The sequence below is a fragment of the Argiope bruennichi genome, chromosome 8 (assembly GCF_947563725.1).
Source record: "Argiope bruennichi chromosome 8, qqArgBrue1.1, whole genome shotgun sequence".
In the NCBI taxonomy this organism is placed as follows: Eukaryota; Metazoa; Arthropoda; class Arachnida; order Araneae; family Araneidae; genus Argiope; species Argiope bruennichi.
In genome coordinates this window covers 97,145,903-97,171,450 of record NC_079158.1, presented here as the reverse complement: position 1 = coordinate 97,171,450, position 25,548 = coordinate 97,145,903, and the positions used below count along the sequence as shown (strand labels likewise).

The following is a 25,548-nucleotide window of genomic DNA, read 5'->3' as shown; positions in this document are numbered from 1 at the left end:
CCCCCCCCATCCCTTGCCAAGGAGAGGGGGTAGGGTGAACCTTATCCTCTTTTTATTTGGCCATGAAAGGGCTTTATAGGTTCATCACAATGAACAAGGCCTGGATCGGGCTTTTGTAGTGCGATAAAAACAGTTATTGATTCTTCCCGTTCCCCGACACCCCCTGTTTTCGAATCCTAGCTTGGTGGTGTGATTTTTTTTTCTTTTTCTTTCTAGCAGTTGGGGCTTTCGACCTTCGTGGACTTTGGGGTATCGTCCGGACATAAAAGGGCAATTTTCTGGAGGCTGACCCCAATATTTGTGCAATTTAGGAAGACTTCGTAATAGATGATCGGAGGGGGGTGGGGGAATGATTTGCTACTTTGTTTGAAGGCTTTGATGCTTTCTTAATTGCTTTAGAGCAAGATCAGCCCTTGAGATTTCGTTTAGTAGTTTTTTTTTTTTTTTTTTTTTTGTCATACAAGTAGTTTAGGGTGCATATCTGAAATTTCATCTGAAACGTAACTAATAGGTTTCCAGTTTGGTAAGTGTGACTTTGGGTATGTTATTGGGCAAGCTCGTGAGGGGCAATTCACAAGTTTTTTCACCTGCTTCCCATGAAGTATGCTAGGGAATTTTGTGTTCAGTAATAAACAAAATTAAATAAAAACGAAATTTTACTTGAAACTTTATTAATCCCTATCTTACTAGAAAGATTGGTTTATAAAATAGGCAGTCTAGATATCGGGCTCCTTAAGCAGTTGCGTCGATTTTTGTGGTATTTTAGCAGCCAGAGGCCGATTGAAATATTGATGCCCCGGGCACTAATCTTATGGGGCGCTAGTGAGACAAAATATTAATGCGTTTACATCATTTATTTGAAATGAAATATCATGAAGAAATGAAAAGATAATGTTATGGGGACACTATACTTACTAAAACTCTGGTAATATGTCAGTAGAAAAAATTATATTATGCCACAAGTGGCTGTTACCCTCTCTACGCCATTGTTTTCTGGATGTTGTGATTTCGTTTGATTTACTAGGGCCATGTTCTCGAAAGGTAATGAAATTCAATTATAGATCCTTTTAGTTACGACTTTTTCACAATTAGTTGACCAAATCGCTACAGCTCTTGCAATCTTTGTATAGAGTATTTAGATTTCGGTATTTTTTTTTTACAATTTTGTTCAAAAAATTTATACTTTTTTTATTGCATATTTTTATGAGAACTTCTGAAATTGATTTTTTTTGGTGAACCTCAATTAAATGGGGTGTTATTTGTAATTTAAAAATTGCCTACTTGATTATTAAATTTAATTTAATGAAAAATATTTAATTTTAGATTTTAGATACTGGAAAAGAATGCCGCAGTAACTTAAAATATCTGTCTTTAAAGTGTTTAATCTGAGTCTGAATCCATATTATAACAATCTATTGATATAGCATTAATGTAACATTTTTAATGAGTACATTAAAGAGTGAAAATTTTTAAATCTGTCAAAAGTCTTAAAAAATATACTTTTTGGAAAAAAAAATTATTTCACAAATACTTAAATCTATCATATTAAAATTTTTTGCTTCATAAATGTCTTACCATGGAAGAAAAAGAATTTCTCGGAAAAAAAGTAGATTGTTAAATTCTCCCCTGGATAGGATTTTTTAAACATATCAGCATTTATTATATTTGCTGTCAAGTAAAATGTGTGTAGTTATGTGTACGTATTCTTGAATTAATTTTTTCAAAAGTAGTAGTTTTTTTTTTTGTGTATGTTAATTCCGAGCATATTATGATTTAAAAATAAAATTTTAAATACTAATGTAACTTTTGAATAAAAATTCAAAATTCCAATTTCGAAACGAGAATTATGTATTCATATAAAAGCTTAAGAGATAGTTTGATTAGATCTGATTTCTATAAATTAATTTTGGTTATCCAGCTGAGCATTCTTTTGATTTTAATAATAATTAAACATATTTTTATAACGTTTTATGTCACATTTTTAAAGAAAAAAAAATGCATTTTTTTTTAAACTGTGTAAGCAAGCACTGGCGGAAACCGCAGTGAACTCGCCTCTCACCTCTGCATTCAGATAACAATAAAATGTCGCATAATTTAAAAAGAAAAAGAAATCACTTCGACGGGATATTTTCTTAAAATTTTGAATTGTTTTCTATTTCTAAATGCCCATTCAGGTAAAACAAGAAATTCAGGAAAGGAACGATGGAGGTTAAAAAAAAAAAGGGTAAAAATTTATCCCTCATCGCTTCATTTTCATACAAAAAGTCAGCTTTCTAAAAGAGAAAATATATGTATAGCTTTTTTGCCGGCGCACTTTTCTATTGCGGAATATCGTGCATTTATTCCATCAGTTTTACATAATAGAACGCGTGTTTCGATATCAACAAGGGCCTTGTATCATCCTTCAAAAAGTATTCTGCGCGCTTTTCTATTTCACTTAACACCTTTTTTTTTCCTTCCCCCGACGCGCTGCAAACCCCTCCATTTCACCTACACCCCATTTTCCGATTCCATTGCTTTGAAGGAAATTTTGAAACATTACTTACCTCCGGATAAAAACTTCCTCCCCTTCCCCATCACCTATTCCAATGCAGGGTTACACGCTTGGCGATGTATTGGACTTCCGGATTTGGCTCATTAGCGCTCTTTTCAATCCAGGTAAGCTTTCTTGGACTATTTTTTTTTCCCCATGCGTTGGGAAATTAAGAGATTTGGTTAAGCTTTGAAAAATTATTTGATTGAAGTGTGGAGGTTTTTTTTTTTTTTTTAAATTATTAGTACAGACTCGTATAGAAACTATTAACTGTTGTTAGAACTCCTTTACCATACCTAATTACTTACTATCTACTTCATTGTTCCCTCTCCCATTTTAATAATAATGGCGTGTTCTTTTTAACATTATTTTTCATATGGGCATTTTAGTGATATATCTTTTCAGATGACGTTTAGATGTCAAATGATCTTAACGCTATGATAAAAACTATGATACTCTAAAAACTATGATGTCTTTTTTTTCTGGAAAATACATTTATTATTAACTAAGAGTAGCGGAAATAACGTTGGGATTGAATTAATTTCCCTTTCATATAAAAAATGTTTAAGACTATTAAATGAGAAGTTTACCAATATATATTACGAGAAACGCACATAGGAATGAACATCGATACAGACTCCTAGAATCTGTACCCATGGATTCTCCTGCGTTTAGTTGTTCTATATGTATTTAAGGGGAAAAAAATAACATACATTTGCAAATGATATAGTTTAAAATGGTACAATAAATTAATTTTTTTTTTAATTTTGAAAAATAGATTAAAAATCAGATATTAGTCGCACGGTAATGAAATTAGTGTCCACCGTAAAGCTATATATTTTCAATTTTAAGATCGTATTAAAATAATGTTTGTATGATGATTTTCTCAGTAGTTATGGCTGAAAACTCTAAAATATCATTTTAATCCCCATTTCACCCTCTCCTCGACTTAGGGTTGTGTGTAGAAACTTTCTAACAGCTCAGTTAATTATTTTAGGTGCTAAAGAACATGCGTGATAAATTTCGTTTATTCAAACGAAATCATGGGGCGTCAAAGTATATAAGGATCGAACAAACAAGCAATCCATTATAATTATAGAGAGAGATTTTAACATGAACTTATTATTTTGACACTTAAGAAGAAAAATAATTTCCATTCTTGAGGATGACAACGAAGTCCGAATTTATGAAATAAAAAAGTATTATAAATCTCTCTGATGAATAATATAAAGCGAGATGCTTTCATATTATGCAAACACTAGCATCTGAGCTCATTCCAGAAAGCACTATCTTGAAACTTTCAGCCAATTTTTCGCTATTCGTTTTCTTTGATTCCCGTTAACCCCCCCCCCCCCAATTTTAAGGGAAGGGGGAAATGAATTGTAAATATTTATTAACAAAATATTTTTTGTTAATAAATATTTTTGTTAATAAAACTTATAAAGTTTAGTATTTTTAATATTAGCTGTTTTATATCAATAGAGTATATGCCATTTTATATCTGTTCCATTACTAATTCTTTATTTCCCGTTCTTCGCGTTCTTTTTAGTTGTCTTTAAAACATGTAACACTTTGATTCAGAATCTCTGGATGATGTTAAAAAGTAAAAAAATTAAACTTCGCTCGTTTTCATTGACCAAAGTTTTCACTTCACTAAAAGATAGCATATTTATTCCAATGAATTTTATTGGAAAAATTTTTTATCATCCGTAGTTCGATTTTTCAGGACAAGATAAATACCGCCAAGAGCGATGCCCTTTTCCGCCAAATGAAAATCCTAACCTGTTTTCAATGCCAGTCTTCGGGAAGGTATATGCCTTCCTCTCCTGATGGTGCCCCATCCCCCACGGTATATATTCTCACTCTCTTTCCGAATATCCCCTGTTTTTTGCATTAGCCGAAATGATATAAGGCCTCAACCTCTAAGCTGGCCAAGTGTTTTAGAAAGTGACTTACATTAGCGAAATGAAATTGGTTACTATTGGCTCACTTCTACCTCCCCCCTCCTCTTTCGTCTCCTAGCAACCGCGAGTATTTTTTTCCTTTTCCCTTTTTTGAATAGCCGACTTATAGGAAACCCCATTTAATGTGATGTGTTTAATCTAGTTTATAGACCTATTTCATCCTGATGTTGGCTTTCCATTTTTTTTGTTTGGTTTTTTTATACTTATACTTTTTGGTAACGTTAAGCTCTCTCGCCTCCGAAAATTTCTCTAGCCCTCCCCCTACTACACTTTTTTATTATTATTTCTTTTTTTCGTGCTCTCTCATCACCATTTGATGGAAAAGGTGAAATAATGGAATAACTTTTTCCGAACCAACTACTTGGACAAACCAAAAAGTTTTCGTCTTTTTTAGTATTTTGTTACAATCCAAGATGAGTTTGTGGATTTGTGAGTCTGTGTATGCATGTTTATATTTGTATGAGTGGTAAAGTATTTCTTTATTGTCACTGTTTTTATGTAGTGATGTAGAAAACAGCTGTTAGATTCAGCTGAACCCCCACCCCCATCTCTACGGACGATTTATAAAGTGTTTTCGTGCTTTCAAAACTATCGTTTGGAGGCAAATGTGCATATAAAGCAATTTTTTTTATTGGGTGATGTGAAAATATTTGTTTTTTTTTTATATTAAAAGGATTGAAGATTTATTGTTTTTTATTATTTTTTCGTTGCATTATCGTTTTATATATTATCGCATTGTGTTTATATTTCCTATTAGTTCGAATTTTATTGTACCATATTGTTCATTTATTTCAATATCCGAATCCCATTACGATTTGATAAATTAATAATTAATATGAAAAATATTGGTACAGTTCACTGCAATTATCCAACTGGATTGAAGATTAGTAAAAACAATCGCAAGATTACTGCTTTTTTAAAAAAATTGATCTGCAACCTAACTTCTAAATTTGGTACTTTAAATTCTTTCATGATACAATTTGTGTATAGTCCACATTTATGAATGGTGCAACATCTCTACCAGTAAATTCATGGTGATTAAATTAACTCTTCTTCAAGAATGGATCATTTTGATAACGCCACAAAAGTAAAGATTTTAAACTTTCCTGGTTTTAGATCAGTTTTTCGAAAAATGATTTTATTTTAATCCGTTATATAACCTTTGGTTAGAATCAAAATGTGCTAGAGGGAATTTCATTAGGAAAATTATCTTTAATAAATTCGACTAAACTTTGAAAAAATTATTTAATAACTAATTATTGTATTTTCGTTTCTGAAGAGAATTGCTTAAGATTGCTCAAAAGTGGGAAGAAAATAATTTTGCATTTGATTGAATTGATATTTTTCTTTTATTCAATCAAATACAAAATTATGCTGATATATACTGTATCGCAAATAGATGAATGCTTTATTTGTCTTCTTTTCATTTTATGGCATTTTATTGAATTCCCATTTCGGTTATTCAACCAGTAAAAATCATGGGGGCGTGGGGCTTTTTTTTTTTTTTTTTTTTTTAAATTTCCTGCAACTAAAATGACAGCTTAAATTAAATTTTCTTTCAGTATTTTTAAATAAAGAATTATTTCTTGTTTGTATGGTACTCCTAATCTTTTATTCATTTTGATTCTATTTTGTTCAACATATTAATTTTTATTTATTTTTTAAGTTATTTTTTTTTTAAACAAAGAAAACCTACGTGAAAAATCTAACAGACCAACTAATAAAACAGATATATCTTTCGAACGAGTTAGTTGTTTGTTTAACAAAAAGACAAAAAAATAATTTAAATCAAAGTAATGAAAACAGTAATAACAAACTGACTTTATTAAATTTATTTTAGTCGCAAATTATGATTGTTTTCGTAATGTTTTTTTACTATAAAATACGCATAAAAAATGATTAATTAGACCCTAGAAACCAAATGTAATAGCAACTGATAAAATCTAACCAAACGATATTTTTCAAAGAACCCAAACGATTTAAAAAAATATATGAAAGAAAAAGAAAAAAGTGCTTGCTGCAGTATGTATTTCTTTCACATTCATCTCGACACAATTGGCATCATTTCGACTTTTTTTAATCTTTCTTTCAGACGCCACCTATCGACGCCTTCGAATACCAAACGTTCTAAAACTAGTCGGCGTCTTTTGAACGTTAATGAGAACACTGGGCTGCCATTTCCTCCCCTCTTTCCACTCTTTTTATGCCCAAAAGAAAGGAGGTATGAGGCAGAAAAAGTAAGATTTTTTTCCCACCTCTCTGTCTTTTAATCCGTAATTAACCGTCCTTGTTGTCTCCAAGCAATAAAAGGCCCTATTGGGTCTCCTTAATTAAGGCATTATACCTCTGTCCGTACCGGTCCATTGTGTGCCTCCATAAAAGTGAAGCAGTCATTTAAAATAATTAGGTACCCCGCTTTTAATAAGGAATCAATGATCCAAAAGAGGAGCAAAATAAAATTAAACGTAAAAAAAAGTAAAAAGGAGCGAAAAAAAAATACAAATTAAAAGGATGGTTAGGGGAAGAGAGTGGGTCGGAGGCTATGAAATTAAACGAATCTCAAGCATTTTTTCATCTGCATTTTTTTTAAATAAATGAGAAAGTAATTCGTCGTGGAGTTAAGTGGTTCAGTTTTCTTTTGTTGCAGCAGACGATTTTATTTTTATTCTATGTCGACGATTTATTTTTTTTATTCCCTCCCCCCTTCTTCCTTGAGATTCTTTGTGACCCGAAGCGTTCTATTTGCGGCAAGTGTGGGATTAAAAAAATGGAGGGGAAAAACACCTCCCCCCTCATCCTTGATAATTTTTTATTGTTGCATAATTGTTTCTTTTTTCCTTACGGATATAAGCAGCAACATTTCTTGTTGATTTTTTTTAATCACTTGACTCTTCTTTTTCTTCCTAGTTTTTATATTACTTTTTTTTTGTCTGGTAACCTTCTTTCACCCACAAATAGCGTTAGGAATTATATTAAAAGTAAAAAAAAAAGAGGGAGATATTATTTATTTGAAGCTGATTGTCGGAACAATTGTAACTCCGGTCTAATTATCAGGTGGGTAAGGGAATAAAAAGACTGAATTGCAGTTAATTGTTCGAGAGATTTGTACTTTAATGTCAACACAGCTTGTCCATTGCAAAATTAGCCCTTTTTTTAATTCTTTTTTTCCCCCCTCCTCTCATCTCTTTTTCCGTTTTCTGATGTGCTTTTTACATTTTTTATTTTTATTCTTCATGCTTCATTTTTTTTTCTCTCCCTTTCCTACTTAAACTTCCAACTTCAAAAGATTTCCAAGACCTAATTTGGAAAGAATTTTTATTCGCGAATACTTTTGTGTGTATCTTTTGCAACAAACTTTTCATTTAGTAGCCCATTTAGAATTATTTGTTTTTCTATGATGTTTCTTATTAGAGTTTTCTCGTATTTTAGCGGGTTCTCTTGATGAATTTTTTTATTTGTTTAAAGAGATTTTTTTTAATGCTATCATCCTCGTATCTTTTTTATTATTATTATTAATTCTTATTTATTTATTTTTAACCCTAGAGTACAGGACAGGCCATTCTTTAATTTTCAATTACAAGACATAATTGCGTTCATTCCTTTTGGCGTTTTATTGATACGAAGCCACGTATGTGTATGATGTATAACTCAGATTTTAGGCTTGTTACTCAAAACTGTCTTATATCTAAGACCAGTATTTTTTTTTAAATTCATAATAAAAATAAAACTTTGTCCCTCTATATATGTTAGGTAAACTGACATCGGAAGACTTCTATTGCAATGATTCTCATGACAAGATTTCGGGAAAATTTCTTGGATTTCTTTACTAATCAGGGTCTTTAGAACCACTCTTCAAAAAGTTTATATATAATATATTCATATAACGCTTTGCCCTTATCATCTTGTGAACAGGATGGTTAGAGTAATTTTGTTTGGATTTTAGCTGGGTTGGAATATGTTGTTAGAAATGTAAAATTTTGGATGAATTCGTAAATGACCCATCTAGCTGTAAGGGCTGGTGGAAATGGTGGGTGGTTGAAATTTCCATTTCGCTGTAGCTTTCTTAATGTTGAAGACAGAAAAATAAGTCCAATGAGCCAAATTATGGCCTCATTAAGATGAACAATTTTTGTATTTAAAGTTTTTCTATAACTGTAATATCTTAGGCTGAAAAGTGATCGTCAAGCCCTAATTTTGATTGTTTCTAACATCAACAATTTATGTTGCTTGCCGAGAGGACTTTTTTTTTGAAGTTTGTTTATATTTGATTTAGAGTGGGCATACAATTGCGCCTATTTGGGTTTTTCGGTTGCTTTTATAACTTCTAAATACGATGGAATATTAGGTTCTGTAACGATATAGCCAGATATGATTTTGCCAACTTTTGGTTGAAGTAAGATCAAAAGGGAAATGAAATTCTCTCTCTACAACCTCCGGAGATTGGGAGAACTTAATGGGAGACTGAGTAACAGTGCCGCCGGAGACGAGTGAAAAAATGCCAGTGAAAATATCTTGGTAAGATCCCCGAAAAGGAACTCCAAGAAATGAATTTTTGGCTTAAATTTTAACTGTATGTGTGTAAATAGTTCTTATTTATTCAAGATAATGCAAGTAAATTTTTGATGCCACAAAATCAGTGTAATCACTTGCGTTAAAGTTCACGACAGAAGTCATCTATGAACGCAGAGTTTGAAATATCACCAGAAACATACTCAATGAATGAATTTACATTTAAGAACAACTTGGTTTTTATCAATAGGGACATTTTTTGATTGCACTGAAGTTCACTAAGTGCTTTTAAGTCCCAGAAAAGAAGTTTAATGCATCGTTCGAACATGAATATTTTGAATGATTTCCTGCGAATTCCGGAACGGCAAGATTCAATCAAAAAACAATACATCTTTGGTCCGTATAATACGAGTCTGTTAATACGAGCTACCAGCTTTGTCCACCGGGCTGTTGCTCAACAGAAATTTGTAGGCCTCTCGCTTTAAAAAAATGATCAAGGCAAAATTGATACAACTAGCCTTGGCAAATATAACGACTAAACTCTGATCTTTGTTAACCAAATATGTTTTAATAGTGCAGAACATCATCAAATGTGCAGCAATTATCAAAGCTGTTGTTCATTTGAAAGTTCTCGTAAAATTTCTTTCACAAATAGTACATCTTTGGCCTAGACATTCAGGGATGAATTAACGGTCTGTTAAATACTTGTTGGCAAAGCCAAATGGTACATTAATTGGAATTTGTCTTTTGTTCTGATTCTTTTCATAGTTTATTCATATTAAAATTGTGTCCAGGACTTCTTATTTAATTATTTAATTTTTTTTTTGATTACTTGAGGTTTTCCGAGCTCAAGTAATAGTAAATAATCAAGTAGTAGTAAATATAGTCATTTTTTTGCAGAAGCAAGTATAAACTAAAATGTCCCTTACTTTTTCTTAAAATTAGTTTATCTTTTTTATATCTGAAACAAAAATTTAAAATTAACAATATAGCATATGTTAGAAAAATTACTAATGCTTGGTACATTAAAATAAATCTCGAAATCAGAAATCTTAGTTACAGAAATTTTATTTTTTAGTTACATGTTCCGAGATTGTATAAAATATCGCTTTAATAGAAAGAGTCTCCTGTTCTTTTAACTATGAAAACAAGTTGCATTGTAATTCTTTATAAACGTGGAGCAATGTTCAGCCAAATCCTAAACAGTTTCTAATCTGTATTTAACTAAACTTTAATAAATCATTTTTTTAACCATTTGTTTTGTTTCTTATCTAAAAAATTGTTCGAAGGTATGTGATAAAAATATATCTTTAATGGGATTGATTTTTTCAATATTCTATCACCATTTGAATAATGATGAATGGACATTTTAAAACTACATAATTAAGAATTGTTATTGTTGTAATTTTTGTAACAAATTTGGGAACATTTTTAGTGTTTTTCTACATAAATGCCCAGGTTTTTATTTTCTGTATATTTCAAATGTTTGTTTAATTTACAAAAATAGTAATTTTCGTTATTGATAGCTTTTTTTTAAAGATATAATACAATTGTGATATAATACACTAATTTTTATGATTATACTCTTATGAAATATAAAGTAATTCAATATAAAAGTTGTTTTGGGGCATTCAAACCATGTTCGAAATTTCTGACTGATGTTCTTGCATTAAGGAATAAGGCTATTATTTAAGTGCTTCATTTTAAATTGTATTCTTTTTTATTTTACTTGTCTTCTGAACATTCATAATTATGATATGATTTTGAGGAAACTAAAGAATTCTATCAAAATATAAAATATCAAGTGCATATATAAAAAAGGAAAAGAGTTCGCTGTTCTCTTAGATCTAGAAAAAGAAATCGTTATTCGTTAAATTTATAAATTTATATTTTTCCGAGTTTGCAAACGATTTTAGTAGCCTAATTTTATTAACTCGCTTTATGCTCATTCTGTCCGTTTATCTGCTGGTTAAAATCAATTACAAAAATTACAAACTAACTTCCCGCTAAGCTTGAGATTAAACTTAAATATGGTTCAAAGGTATACGACAGAGCAATATTAATTCACTTTCTTGTTTGTTTTGATGCTAATTTATCCATTGATTAAAAACTTCATTACCAACTGATATTAGAATATTTCGTAGTTCATTGGGAAGTTAGTTTAAAATTGATTGCTATTTCATCAACATAAGACTGAAAAGCAGAAAATTATTATTTAAATAAAAGAAATTAACATACTGCTTTTTGAAAACGGAATAAAAAGTATAAAATAATTGTTCCTAGCCCTGATTGTTCTGAATTGGTTGTTCTAAAAACTTGTAATTGTGAATTTTTGAAATTGGATTTTTAAAATTCTTAATTACAAATTCCGAGAAATGGTTATGAAATTTAAATTCAAGAATGATCATAGATATTTAGGGCAATCAGTATAAGAATGAGAGAAATTATTTTATACTTTTTAGTCCTTTTAAAAAATGTGGGTTATTAATTTTTGTGTTTATTTAATAGACATATTTGGAATGTTTTCAATAAGTTAAAATGATTTTTTATGTTCTGTTTTCAAAATAATTAAAGTTGCTGTTTTCATCGCTTATTATTTTTTCTGTAAATTTATATTGCAATCATAGTTTTATAATTACTTTCCGTGATCTAAATTTTGTTAATTTTCATCAAAAAATAAACTTTTCAACTCATCAAACTTTTTATTATTATCTATATGAGTAAGGAGATAAGATTCATATCCTTTAGTGTCGGTGGTTTTAACATTTTACCATTTTTTCTTTTCCACGTTCTAGTCGAAAATTAACTCTTTATTTGAGAAACAGCAAAGGGGAAATTGCGTTCCTGGTTTTTGAGAAATCTTTTTAAAGCGTTCCCCCTTCGAAATAATTGATTTCTTTTCATCTATGGTGTAATAAAAAACTGGTTTTTCCTTATCACGATAAATTAGAACATAATAGCGGAAGCAGCTCTAATCTAAAAACTGCGCCCCAAAAACAGTTTTTGTTGTCTTCGATACAAAATCGAATCTCGTTCGGAGTGAAAGAAATAAAAGTTTTCCCCTTCTTTATCTTGCGGCAAAAAATAACTTTCAGGTTATCTTCCCCCCTTTTTTTTATTATTTTATGTGGAAGCTAAAAAAAAAATATTTTTTTTTTCTTCCTCTTAAAATGTCGGCCATTACAAACCACTTAGACACCAACCAGATTAGAAAGGAAATTGAACGGAAATTTCGTTCGGTTTTTGGCGTAACTTAGTTTTTATTTGGCGTGTGAGCATTTGGCGGAAGTTGCCATCATGGTGCTGCAGAAAAGTTGGGGATTTTTTGAAGGGGAACAAGATGGCAAGTGGGGCACTTTAGCGATAAACTTATCATTCATACTGCTAATGTTCTTGTGTTATCATTAGTTTTACTTCCTAGCATAAACATTACCCCAGCTACTTTCTTCTTTTCTTTCTAAATCTGACTTGCCGCAAGTTGAATGTAAAGAAGCGATCGCTGCCCAACCTTACTAATTCGTCAACTTACACGATAGCAGCTGTCTGTTTAATGGAAAACACGGCTATTATCCTAATGCAAAACCTTTCGAACTCTTAGTTTGTTTGTTTTTTAATTGACATACCTGATATATATGCTGAGTGTAGCTTTTATTTGGAAATAGTTGGTTTGGCGGCTTTTTTTAAACAGTGACAGCGGTTGATTGAGGCCATAGATATATGACGTTCTATCTCCAGTTCTTATAGCATTTTATATCTACTTTATTTTTGAATTTCCGTTGTATCAGATAGAATAAAAATGTGTTTTTGAGTTCTTTTGAGTTGGGGCGACTTAATTGCTCAGCTAGGAGCCAAAGTACCATCGCCATGTCATTGAATAGATAAGTATGGTGACGTTCAGACGATCTACTCGAATTCTTTTACTAATTCGATAAATGTCTTGAACAGTTTGTCTATTTATTCGACGACTCAATGGAAGAAGTTTCTATTTGGACATCTATATGGCCAATGTAAAATTGCCTCCTCCAGAGTCAAAACGCGATAAGTAGAATGTCATAAGATTCTTTTACTTTTATGGACTTTCATTACTTTACTTTTGTGGACTTCAGTATTTTGTGACGGTGTTATCCAAATGGTCCTATGTATTTAACTACAAACTAATTTAATTTTGAAATCCTCTTTTACTGCATTTAATAGTTATGCTATGTTGAATTTGTTTTAAGATATTTCATAACAAATATATGTTGATTATTTCTCGTTAAGCGAATAAGATGCCTTCCTTTATTTACTTCTGCATTTAAAAATCTAGTTACTTACATAGTCTTTTTGAAAACGGTGGATGACAAAGCTTTTAAGTTATGAGTCGCAACACCGATTTGGGCAGCTGAATAAAATATTAAAGGGAAATATTGAAAGACTTCCACTTTATACCATTTTGAGCATAGAATTGCTACACTTTCGCTGAAGTTAATGTATTTCAAAGGAAAATGAGTTCCTTTTTTGCGGCATGGAAGGTGGTGGCGTTATCAATATATGTAGTGTGTGGAAGCCCTCTTCTACTGACAAATATTTGTAAGGAAAAACAAACAAACTTGTCTACAGAAAGGTCAGACGTTAGTATAACATACATTTATTTTTTTCACGATGCGTACGTAGAAGTTACAAGTAATAAAATTAATCAATAGAATAACAACAATAACAAGGAAGATGCTACTCAAGCTAAAAGTAATTATGCTAAAATCTGATATTCTTTTAGATTTAACAATTGCCATTTCTGTGCCTGTCTTGCACATTCTCCTAGAATGTCCATGATTTGTTCCACAGTGGCGAACATTCTTTCAGATGTCTCGTATTGATTTGCGTGATTTAAATTGCAAATTTGCGTGATTTAATTGTAAAAACTCCTCATATTAAAATTTATCCTTTTATTAAAAATATCTTTTTATAATAATATTTAAACATTTTAACCTTGCTTTTTTATTTTTGCCGTACCTTTTTGTTTCCACCCTCCATTCTTCATTTTTTAAAATTGAAATTAGCTTTCTATTTCATTTTTTATTATAAATGGATCGGAATGTTTTAGAACAATGGGTTTGGTGCAGCATAGTCGAAAGTGGCTTTTGCGCTAAAAAACATACAAACACAAACTCAAATTCAACAGTTGCTGTAATCAAGCATACAGTTGTTGTTATAAATCAGGATAAAAACAAAAATTTCATTAAAAATTTATAGTTAATTTATTTTTGATCGTACTTCTCTTCGGGTAACACTGAAGGTTTAATTATTATTTCAGAGATCAAGGTTTATATTATTATTTCAGAGATCGTAGCGAAAATTTTCTTTATGTATTCAGTTATTGTATCATATCTAATAAAACGGGCATACTGTAAATATTTTGTTTAACGTATGAAAACAATGTTGCATTTGGTGCTTAATGGTTTTTGCATACCTTTAAAGAATCTGTCCTGTCCCAAATATATTTGTTATTGGCCAAGCATTAAATCTTCCAGTGTTATCTCTAGTTGAAGCATTATGATTCTCTAAAATCATGCAGTACGAATCTCAAAAATTCATACTGTTTTAAAATAAATTGACGCATGTACACAGTCTTATAAGAGACTTACGTCAACAACATTTCTAATCCCTGTTGATGCGAAGAGAAAATGCAGGCCCTGTTTTTATTACTTGTTTTAAATTCGAAACGAAGCGTGGAGATAATACGTGTCGAGAGCTATCATGCGTGACATGCTTCTGGCGTCTGAATCACCCACGTGCCGATGACCATAAAGACCGGCGTGAAATTCGGATCTGATTATTGTTGCGTCTTCTACTGTCTTCTGTCTTCCTTAATACAGAGTTGATTTCCAGAATTGGCTTTTATGATTGTAGCTATTCCATTGGTTATTTTCCAAAATCAGCTTTAGGAAACGCAATTTTAAAAAATGCTAATATTAACCATCGAAAATGAGCTCTCCAATATTAGCCTTAACTTCATTCCTCCGCATAAAATTGAAGAACTTGGGTAAAGCCACGAATATCTTGCATATATAGACCTATATGTGTGTGTGTGTATATATATAGAGAGAGAGAGAGAGAGAGAAAGAGAGAGAGGGAGAGAGAGAGTGAATGATAGTTACCAAATATAGATCTTTGGTGTGAATCTAGCATTTTTGCGGAATTTGTTGCGATAACATATACTTTGGGCACGTTTTTGACACTAAAATGTGACAAAACTACAGGTGTGGTCACCAAATAACATATCGAATTCCATTAAGCCATTGTGTTTCTAAGTTATGTGTTTATATGCACGCATAACACAGTATAAACGGTAAATGTTCAAGCCTTTACTGATTTGGTTCAAAATTTGATAAATATTTTAGGAGCTAAATCTGTGTACCAAATTTTTCTACCTAGCTCTCTTCATCTTGTAATTATCGTGCTAAGTTATATTCAAACAAGTAGATTTCCTGTAAATGGATTTCGTTTAACATTTGTTAAAAATCTACACGTTTTTACGTAATTCTATATATCAAATTTCAGCCGTATAGCTGATATCGTTTTTTGAGTTATCGTATATTCACAGACATAAAAAACATGATGCCCAACATGAGTTTTTCTGATTCAGGGAGATCTGAAATATGGAAATCCTTCATACTCTGGAATTCTATTTTTTTAATAATTAAAATACTTCGTATTCGAGAAAGTAATAAATATTAAGGCATATTTTGGACATGTTGCCCCTTCTCCCTCTGGTTAAATGTTCCATTTTTCATTCATTGGAAACTGGAGATTAGGAAAAACAGAGCCGTGCATCTTTTTGTTATTTGATTTTTTCAGATTCGTAGCGGTTTTACGCAATGTTTTATATCGTATCAATGCACGCGCACGAGTCGCTATTAAATTTACATTTAAGTGTGAAATACACAATAATATTCAGAAAAGGCGAGACTTAATATTGCTTTGTTCGACCTTGAGTATAAGAACTTATTCGCCATTAGAGGAATTTTTCGTGTTTCATTAGGCTTAATTTTATTGTCTTTGTTATATTTAAACTTTTTAACTAATGGAAATCTAAGAGATCAACTGTTTTCAAGTGAAGTTCGTTATTTAAATACTATATAAAATTACACATGTTGATTGCTTCATTAAACGATCAGAATATGTTTTCATGATGGGTTTCTTAATTTTTTGTTCATTTACTTAAATAGTAAATGCTTAAAAAAAAGATACTTATTAATGTTTTCAAACATTATATTGATTCAATTCACGGCCAAAAAAAAAAAAAAAAAAAAAAAAAATCTTTTGTGAATCATGATTTTGTTGTGTAGGAGTGCAACTTAAGACAAATTCCATGCTGTAGCAACATCATTTTTGCACTTACATATAAGGAAAATTTAAATAAATTACTTTTGTATGTGTTTGAAAGACAATGGTCATTTTCTGTATAATGTAAGTTTATTATTTTTTAATTTTAGCATTCACTATTTTAAAGATAGTTCCGAAATGCTATCACTAGGATTAACATTAAAATATATATATAATAAAACACCCCTAAATGAATGGCCTCCTTCGCTTTCAAGTTGCATTTTAAAACATGAATGGTTTGTGTTTACATTTAATTAGAATTTAAAGTTTTTAAAATTAATATAGCGTTCTTCGATTTTGAATAATTTCGCTATTATACCTCTCTCTCTCTGTGTGTATTATGATAAATGTGATTAATCCGATAATTATGTATAATTATCGGCGATTATTCATAATCAGCAATAAATTTATTAATTTATAACAGATAATCACTACTAATGATTATGAATAATTATAATGAACAGTTTATTACATTTATCGTAATATGTATATTTTACGATAAGAATCTCGACATCATTACTTATTTCTGATAGTTAATATAGTTTTTTTATTGTTGCAGAACCATGTATCACCTTGAGAATACAACGCTTCTCTCTTGCTGATTAGTGCAAAGCTTCGGTTCACGGTAAGAAACTTGAATCTATTTTTATTTCCAGCATTTTTTTTTTCTTCTTTTTCTTTCTCTGAATTATTTAAATGAAGAGACTGGTTGTCGAACAACTCAACCGTGAATTCAATCTTCATAGGGACGCGTAACTAATTCAATGGAAGAAAACATTGCAATTTTTTTTTTTTTTTTTTAACTAAACATTGAGTGTTCAAATATAATTTTGTAAATGAATGAGTGTAATGACCTTGTATTTGCAGCTAAAGGGTGTATCATGGTGTAATTATAATTTAAAAATTTAATCTCACTTTTTTGAATGAATTTTCTGTTGAAGTTAATTGAATGCTGGAAGCAATTGTTTCTGCATCACGAGCAATGGATCCGAAACTTTTCATTCTTTTATTCATTTCTTTCGATGGCCATTTGATATAGAGTTCAATGGCAACAATTCTGTTAGGAAAATTTTGCCTGTTTGCAAGAGTTCTAGAGGCGTCATATCTAAGTCGTAAAGGTTCTACAATAATTTATAAAGCGTTTTGGATTCTAAAAGGATAAACTCGTTATTTAATTACAATGATTATCGCTATATTTATAATTCTCGGGAATTAATTTTTGCTATACAATCAATTTTACTTCACTTCTTAATTATTTTCAGAAAATAATTGTGATTTCAAGTTTTTATTTTTTTATACTATTAGTATTAATGGTTAAATATAACCTTGAATTATCAAATACGATGCGTGAGTGGGTTTTCTTCCTTTTAAGTTCTTCATAATAATTATTTTTTACTGATTTATTTAATGTTTGAAATAGTGTCAGACTTCCAAATTAAATGCAATTCGAAGATTCAATTAATTTGACTTGGAATAAGATTTTTTTTTCTTTTTAAATCAAATTTGATTTTATAAGAAAGCTCTTATTTTTTTCTTATTCATTTATTTTTTTCTTCTTAAAAAGTTGAATTTGAAGGTTAATTGAAAAAATTCAATGTGTATGTCTACTAAAAAATTAAATGATTAGTATTAATAGGCAATGAAATTGGCAAAATAGCTTTTTTTTAGTTAGGAAGTGAATGAGATAAATGAGAATTTATCAATTAATTCGTATGTAAAATTTTTAACAAAATTATTTTATTACTGTTGTTTTTTATGTTACACTAACGTTAGAAATAATGTTACTATACATTATTGAATTGAATATTGCATTGAATTATCGAATTTAGAACTAATACGCCTGTATTTTCAATTGCCGAATTTAGAAACAATACGCCTGTATTAGTTTAATGGTAATAAATTTTTTCACATGTTCTGATTCATAAAATGTGATCTAAATTTAATTGAAATTCTTAATATTTTTTAATGTATCACTGTTTTTTAAGCTGCCGGGTTGGGAGGGGGGGGGGCAATAGCGATTTAAGTATGCTTTTAATGTTTTTATGGCCCTTAGTAGCTCGAATGAATTATGTATTTCTTTAAATGTAGATGTTTTAATTGGTTTTTTTTTATTTTCATTTTTCATCTAAATTATTCGTAGTTAAAAAAAATCATTCTAATAGGATTACATCTGCTATTGGCAATAGCCTTTTCAATACACTTAAAAAGTATTATAATTTCTTGATATTCTGTAACAGCTAAAAGAGACTTCGTTTATTGTGGAGTATTGGTTAATGCGGGCGGGGTGAAAAAATAGCTTGCATCAATCATTTCGACTTACAAATCTCTTCTCTGCTCATCTTTTATTCTCGATTGGGATTTTCTGGATGGAGATATCCTCTTTATTATTAACGAGTACCATGATTAATTCCTGTTTATTCATTTTTTATAATAATAGATGTTTAGTAATAGATTTTTAATAATGGGTTGTTTTTGTTATGCTGATTGTATAATTCATAATTAAATTATTTGTTGCATTTTTTCGTTAAGCTTTCGTTTCAAAGAAGATACTTTTGCTCATATATTTTAAAGTGTATTTCCCATCTCACATTAATATTGTTATAGATGATTGCCGGGGGTGTATTTTCTGTGCATCAAAGTCGTTTCTTTGACTAAAGTTCGAGTTGTCAGTGTGGCACCGAAGAAGGATCTATAAATCACGTGATCAAAACTTGTGCGCTATGGCGAGAACGTAGACTCAGATGGCAAAGAAATTGGATGTCTCTTGATGTCGAAGAACTCATAAAAATTCCGGTCATTAAATATTCTATTAGGGACATTTTGTTAAAGCTTTTGTCTTTAGCTCTCTCCTAATGTAAAATGTTAACACTCATTTAATGTATTATATACATTTGTAATGTTTCGGAACTTAGTATGTAATGTGAAATGTAACGTTTTTTTCCCCCCCTTCTATTCTTTTTCTGTACCAATATGCATTTTCTCTAGAAGGTTCTTTATTGTTTGCAAGGATCCTATGTCATCATGTGTCGTTTGTTCCTTCGTGCTAGGTGGGGTTGCTCTTCGGCGGTCCCATCAAGTTTCCCGCATGGCCTCTGGCTAGGTCGGGGTGTCGCACAGTATAGATGGTTGCCGAAAATCATATTTAGAAGTATAAAAGCAGTATTGCAGATAGAATACAATTCTAAAATTTTCGAAAATACGATTATTATGTGCAAATAACTCTTAGACAAATATATCGTTTAATAAATAAAGAAAGAAAACGTATAGTATAACGTGCGTAGACGGATTTAAATTCAGATTTACTTCAAAACAACAGAAAGTCCAAGAATCTTCGTTTTCTATCTTCTGTAAATATTATGACTCTAATACAGATAACTTGGCGCAATAATAATTTCATTTTTCTTAATGACTGAGTGTTTCAGTAAATATAGTCCTCTGTTTTCAACACATCGTTTGATTGTCTTATTTCAGACGCGTATTGTTGAGAAGTGAAAAGTTATTACTTAGTTCATTCACAATAATAAGAATCGATAACCAACATATGGGAGAAAAAGAGTGTCATTACTATTAAGATTTTGCAGTTTTAGAAAGAATGGATCTAGTGTTATCCCTTCCTGGTATTATAATAGCACTCTAGAACTTTGAAATAAATGAAGAGGTATAAAAATTACTTATGTTATCATAGCTAACTGTATTTGTTCGATGCAAAATTTGGTTTTTAAGTAAATAATGTATGTAATTTTAACTGAAAAGAATGATGTATTTTGTATTTATCTTACAGATTTTGAATTCTTTGCTTCAAGTTCCAAAATTTTTTTCTGAACTCTGATTCTGTGTTTTCCAAAAGATATCTGCATGCAATTTTTAGTCCATGCAAAACTTATTAAACACAGATAACTACAAATATTGGAAAAGCATCAATATTTCAGAACTTCTTCTGTAATACGAAAAATTTCTCTGGACGTAAGGCCAAAATTCTGGAAAAGCAAGGCAATAGATTGAACAATTTTTGTAGCATTGCATCATCTAAATTATAGATAAAAAAAAGTTTTATTTAATGTTTCATTGAAAAAATTTAAGAAAAGCGACACTAACTCTCAATATGAGAATCTGTATTGCAGGATACAAGGTTGTATATTTTCCTTTCATTATTCCTATTGGATCAAAATCGCGCCCATCCCTTAAAAGTTTTCCCTTCCTTCCAACGTGTGTATAAAAAAATAGTCACTTCAAAGCTAATTTGATAACCATAAAGATATTTACTTAAAAATACTTTTTTTTTTTTGAAAATTTTAGTGAAATATATTAAGTTAAAATTGCATTTAGTAACTTTTTCTTACTAATGTAGAATATGAAAGGAACATGAGTTATTTCTGTAAAACGTCTGGAGCTTCTACTTGATAGATTACTTTCTTTAAAATGCTATTTACAATACTGATATAATTTAGAACCATATTTATTTAAATTTTTGGTGGATCCTAGCACAGCCTACCTCTTGGCGTCTTTTTGAATTCTCGCCAAACGAGTGGCGATAACGTCGCCAATGTGAAAACCTATTTATTTATTAAACACATTTATTTATTTTTATTTTTATTTTATTTATTTATTTTTTAATTATTTTATTATTTTTTATTAAATCTATTTATTTATTTATTAAACACATTTATGGTAAGTGTTAATTTTTTTAAAAAAAATATTATATTTCTGGCTTTCAAATATCGTTTTTTAATTTAATAATAATAATAATAATAACAAATATTCAATTAGTAGTCAACTTGGCGAGATTTCAAATAAGTCGCCAAGAGGTGCGCCCATCCAAATTTTCTCTTCATTGTCTTATCCTCTCCGTTTTTACTTAAAAATAAAATCTTTGTTAAATATGCAAACAAATACTTTTTTTTATTTTAACGTATTCATGCCACATCTGGTAGGAAAAATGTAAAGAAAGACTGTTCAAAGTCAATAAAATAAAATTCTCCGTTTCATGACGAATGCACAATGGAAAAATAATGTCACTCGAAAAATAATGTCATACATAACGATCTAAAGGTCGATAAAATTGAAGATTACACCCAGAAGCTGTCTAGGAACTTCTTCAACCAAATCAAGAGTCGCTCTAACCCAATCATCAGCTGTCAAATATTCTCCGTCCACATTGAAAGATAACACGCATGTGACTGCAGAATTGTCTGACGCCCTCAAACTACCCTAATTTGAGACATTCTCTATTGAAATCTTTTGTTTGAAGTTGTAACTTCACTGCCATAATTAATGAGATCCTTTTACTTTTTACCGATTCGGTAGCTTTTGCAGTCAAAATGCTGTTTAAATCGACTTAAAAAAAATGTACAATATTATTATACGAGATTCCTTTTTATTTTCTCGTACACGAAGCAAAAGTATTGTAATCGTCAAAATTTCGAGCTCGATGTTTTGGCGAATCTTTACGTTTCAAACCTCTCTGGGCCCAAAAAGCAAATAGCTGTTTGTGATCAAAATAACTCGAAGGCGCTTTGAATAAGACGGATGAAATTTGTTGTATGGCTTTTTACACCAAAAAATATACATTTCTATCAAATTTTGAATAAAATGTCTCTCTATCTGAGAACGGACGCGATTGCTACGAAACGGATGGAAGTAGATAGACCAAATTTAGCACAACAAATTTTAACATCTGGATTATAGTTTATACCAAATATTCAACAAAATCCGACAAAAGGTTGACCGTCTGTCAGTTTCCACATTTCCATGCATGTAAACGGCGTAACTCAAAAACACAGTGACTTAGAGATATGAAATTTGGTATGTAATTTTATTTCTGAAATTGTAGTTCTATGCCATTTTTGATTTCAATCGCTTGACAAAAAAACTTCCAAAATGGATGTTTAGTTTTCTTCACTGTTCTGCGAATAAACCATTAGCCACAAAACGGTTATGAGTGGCTAATTGTGAGTATTTGTGGTGTTTTTGGTCTTGTTCATGGTTCACATTTTTATGCAGGCTGGAGGGCCCTTTATTTTAGAGAAAAAGTTTATAGTAGTCAACTGGCATTAGTGGACGCATGTTAAGGAAAGATGCTTGGTATTGGCACTCACCTAAATACAGAAATCGTGCATTGTTCCTAAATGTATGTGCACAATCCCATTGGACTTTCTGTCCTATGATTTTGTTTTTCTGCTTATGCCACATTCTTCAAACTGTGCTTGTGTACGATTCGTTTTTTCCCAACACAGATTCATTATAATAATTCTTTTTTAAATAAAGACCGTTAAAAATGCGCTTTGAGGGTGACTGACTACTCATTAAATCTGGTGAACTTGCAATTACTAATTTTATAATGAATCAATTTCATCATCCATTTCTCCCTTGCGAAATGGCCAAAGTGTTTTTTCATGTGTTTTAACGAGGCAGGATCGTTTTTCCCTTCGTTAAAACATGTCGACATTCATACATTTATATAAATAAGAGTGCGTCACTCAGGCTAATTATTGCCAATGGAAGGCACAGACGATTATTGCGACGTCCACCCTCTCCCGGTCTACCCCCCACCTGCCACGTTAATTTACGACCCCCACTTGCTCCTTAATTAAACGTTGCGCGGCTAATACCAATATTTAAACGTCACGTAGATATAAAGTAGGAAAAGATTATTAAAAAAAATTCAAACTTCGTTACATCTTGGCAAGTTCTTTTTAAGAATATGCGGGGGGGGAGAGTAAATTCCGCTAATAATGGCTATGGCACAGTTCCAGAAATTGAAAGGAGAAAGAAAAAAAAAATAATAATAAAAAGAGTCGGTCTTTTTAAGAATAATTGGATGTGGTTCATTTGTTTAAACGTTCTGCATCAAAACCGAACTAACGAACCGGCTCTCTGTAATTAACAAAAAGCTCATTAACAATTAATTGGCGCGCTCCTTCCCCATTAGGGCCCATGACTCACCTGAACGCCGCGTTATTGTGTCAATCCGCCGTAGCGCATCCATGCTAATGAGTCCCCGACGCTGATGAAGTGGTTGATTTCGTCCTTGCCTCTTCCTTTTGGATTTTTTTTCTACCATTCCTCCGTTATGGAATCGGGATTATGTTCTTTCGTGACACTGTGCGCCATTTTGAGTGTTTATAGTTTTTCCGCCTCTTTGTGGTAGCAGTGGATTTGTTGAGTGTTTTGTTGAGATGGAGGTATACGTTTTGACATCTGATGCTTCCTGTGTTCTCTTGATTGCAATTCTTGCACTTTCTTCCTCTGATTTACAAAGTGTTTCTGCCTTTTCAATTAGTTGCCATCTGGAAGATTTTATAACCATTTGAAATGATGCAAAAAACTCAGTTGTTTGATTATGTTTTGACATTTGAAGCTTCCTATGTTCTTTCGTTTGCAAATCTTGTACTCCCTTCGTCTGTTTTGGTAAATTTATTTATGCCTTAACTTCAATTGAATGTCATCTAGAAGGTCCGATGATCGTTTGAAATTGTATAAAAGTTTAATTTGTGTGAAATGACATAGACTTTATCTTAACACATATGCTTTTACTACTATTGTCCTCCGCTTATTAAAATCGCTTTCAGTTTTTTCTGAAAGCTTAATAATCATCAGCCATCTGAAAGTTAATGTATGTTATGAAAAGAATTTAAAATTCTCAAAAAATTTGGCGAGTGTTTGATGTACTTTTACAATTTACGATATCGTTCGAGTTAAAGTTCTGTTTGAATCGCGAGGGTGATCGAATTTTGTAGCATAAAATTCATGTTGCTAGATATTCAATAATATTGAATGAGATTTATGGTTTAATTGATATGCCAATGCTTCTTCATTGGTAATAAATCTTCTTCAAGCATTCTTGATTAAATAAGTTTTTATAGTTTTTCTCTTTGTGGCATTTTGTTGAGATGAGGTCTGTTTTAACATCTCTCGTTTTCCCTTCTCCTTTGGTTGCAAGTCTCTCACTTTCTTCGTCTGATTTGGCAAGCGTTTTCTGCCTTAATTCCAATTAAATGTCTTCTGATAAGTTTTGATAATTTTTGAAATTGTGTAAGAATTTCAATTGATTGGTGATGTCAAAGCACAGATTTTATGCTAATGCATCCGATGTTTCCTAGTTGGATTCACCGTCTTCTATTTTTACCTAATTATTTGATACTGAAATCCTAAAAATAATATATGTTATGCAAAGAAATATGAAGCTCTAAAAGGTTTGGGAAATGATTGATGTATTTAAAAAATACTTTACAAAATCTTTCGAATTAAAGTTCTATTTTATTCCACTTATTTCGCCACACACACGCACGCACTGCTGTGTGTGTCTGATACTTCTATTACTGGAAATATCGGCAGAATTCATAATAGAGAAATGCATTGCCTCAAAGAAATACGTATTCTTTCTTTTGTACATTACAGGTACAATTTATTATAAATTTAAAAGGGTATTCAGTTTATGGATTTCAAATAGTTTTTTTTTCCTTCATAATGTTGATCAAGAAGTACTTATTTTATTTATTCATTGAAAATAAGATATAAATATAATAGTAAATGTCGAAAAAGTATACACTTAGAGAGTGAGAGAGATTTACTGTTTATTGGCATATTTATGAAATCTGTTAATAAGAATATTTTTATTTTCTATCATTTTTTTTTCGTCCTTTGTACTCATTTTAATGCAATTTTTTAAATTAAAATTTAATGATCCACCACTCCCACCGTCTTTATAAAAAAAAAATAAGCATGTTATCCTTTGGAAAATCAATTTTTTTTCCAAGTAAAGACCGAGAATTATTTTGAAAATATTTCAGAGATTCTTGACAAGCTTTAAAAATTAAGATTAATTATTTCAATTAATTTAAAGCTATATACTAAATTTTCAAATCTTCCGATGATTCGAAAACTATATTGTTACCACCTCATTAATTTATATAGAGATTTCTATAAACTTAATTCAGATTTTTGGCCATGGAGTTATCTTAACAAAAAAGAAAGAAATGATTATAAGAGTTTTGTTTTGTAATGATTTTCAAATCCTTTTACATTTGCATTCAAAATTGAAATAATAAGGCATTTCATTCTCTTCGAACACATAACGACCATTCTTTATTTGAAAACAATTGCTTCTTGTTGCCGGTTACAGCTGTTACGGCCTTTCAGCTAATGAATCGTCATTAAGTACCGATTGTTTCCAAACGCTTT

The 25,548-nt window shown here is 30.7% G+C and overlaps 1 protein-coding gene across 5 annotated transcripts in view; it reads left to right on the top strand.

Annotated features, from left to right (window-relative positions):
- LOC129981744 (LIM domain transcription factor LMO4-like) overlaps positions 1-25,548 on the top strand; it is a 246,043-nt gene that overhangs the window by 53,339 nt on the left and 167,156 nt on the right. For 3 of the 5 annotated variants that reach the window (XM_056092718.1, XM_056092717.1, XM_056092719.1), the window contains one exon: positions 16,928-16,993. The gene's annotated coding sequence lies outside the window, so the exon portion shown is untranslated. Of the gene's footprint in view, positions 1-6,589; positions 6,735-16,927; positions 16,994-25,548 lie in introns of all 5 variants that reach the window. The other 2 variants (XM_056092720.1, XM_056092721.1) reach the window with 1 other exon arrangement.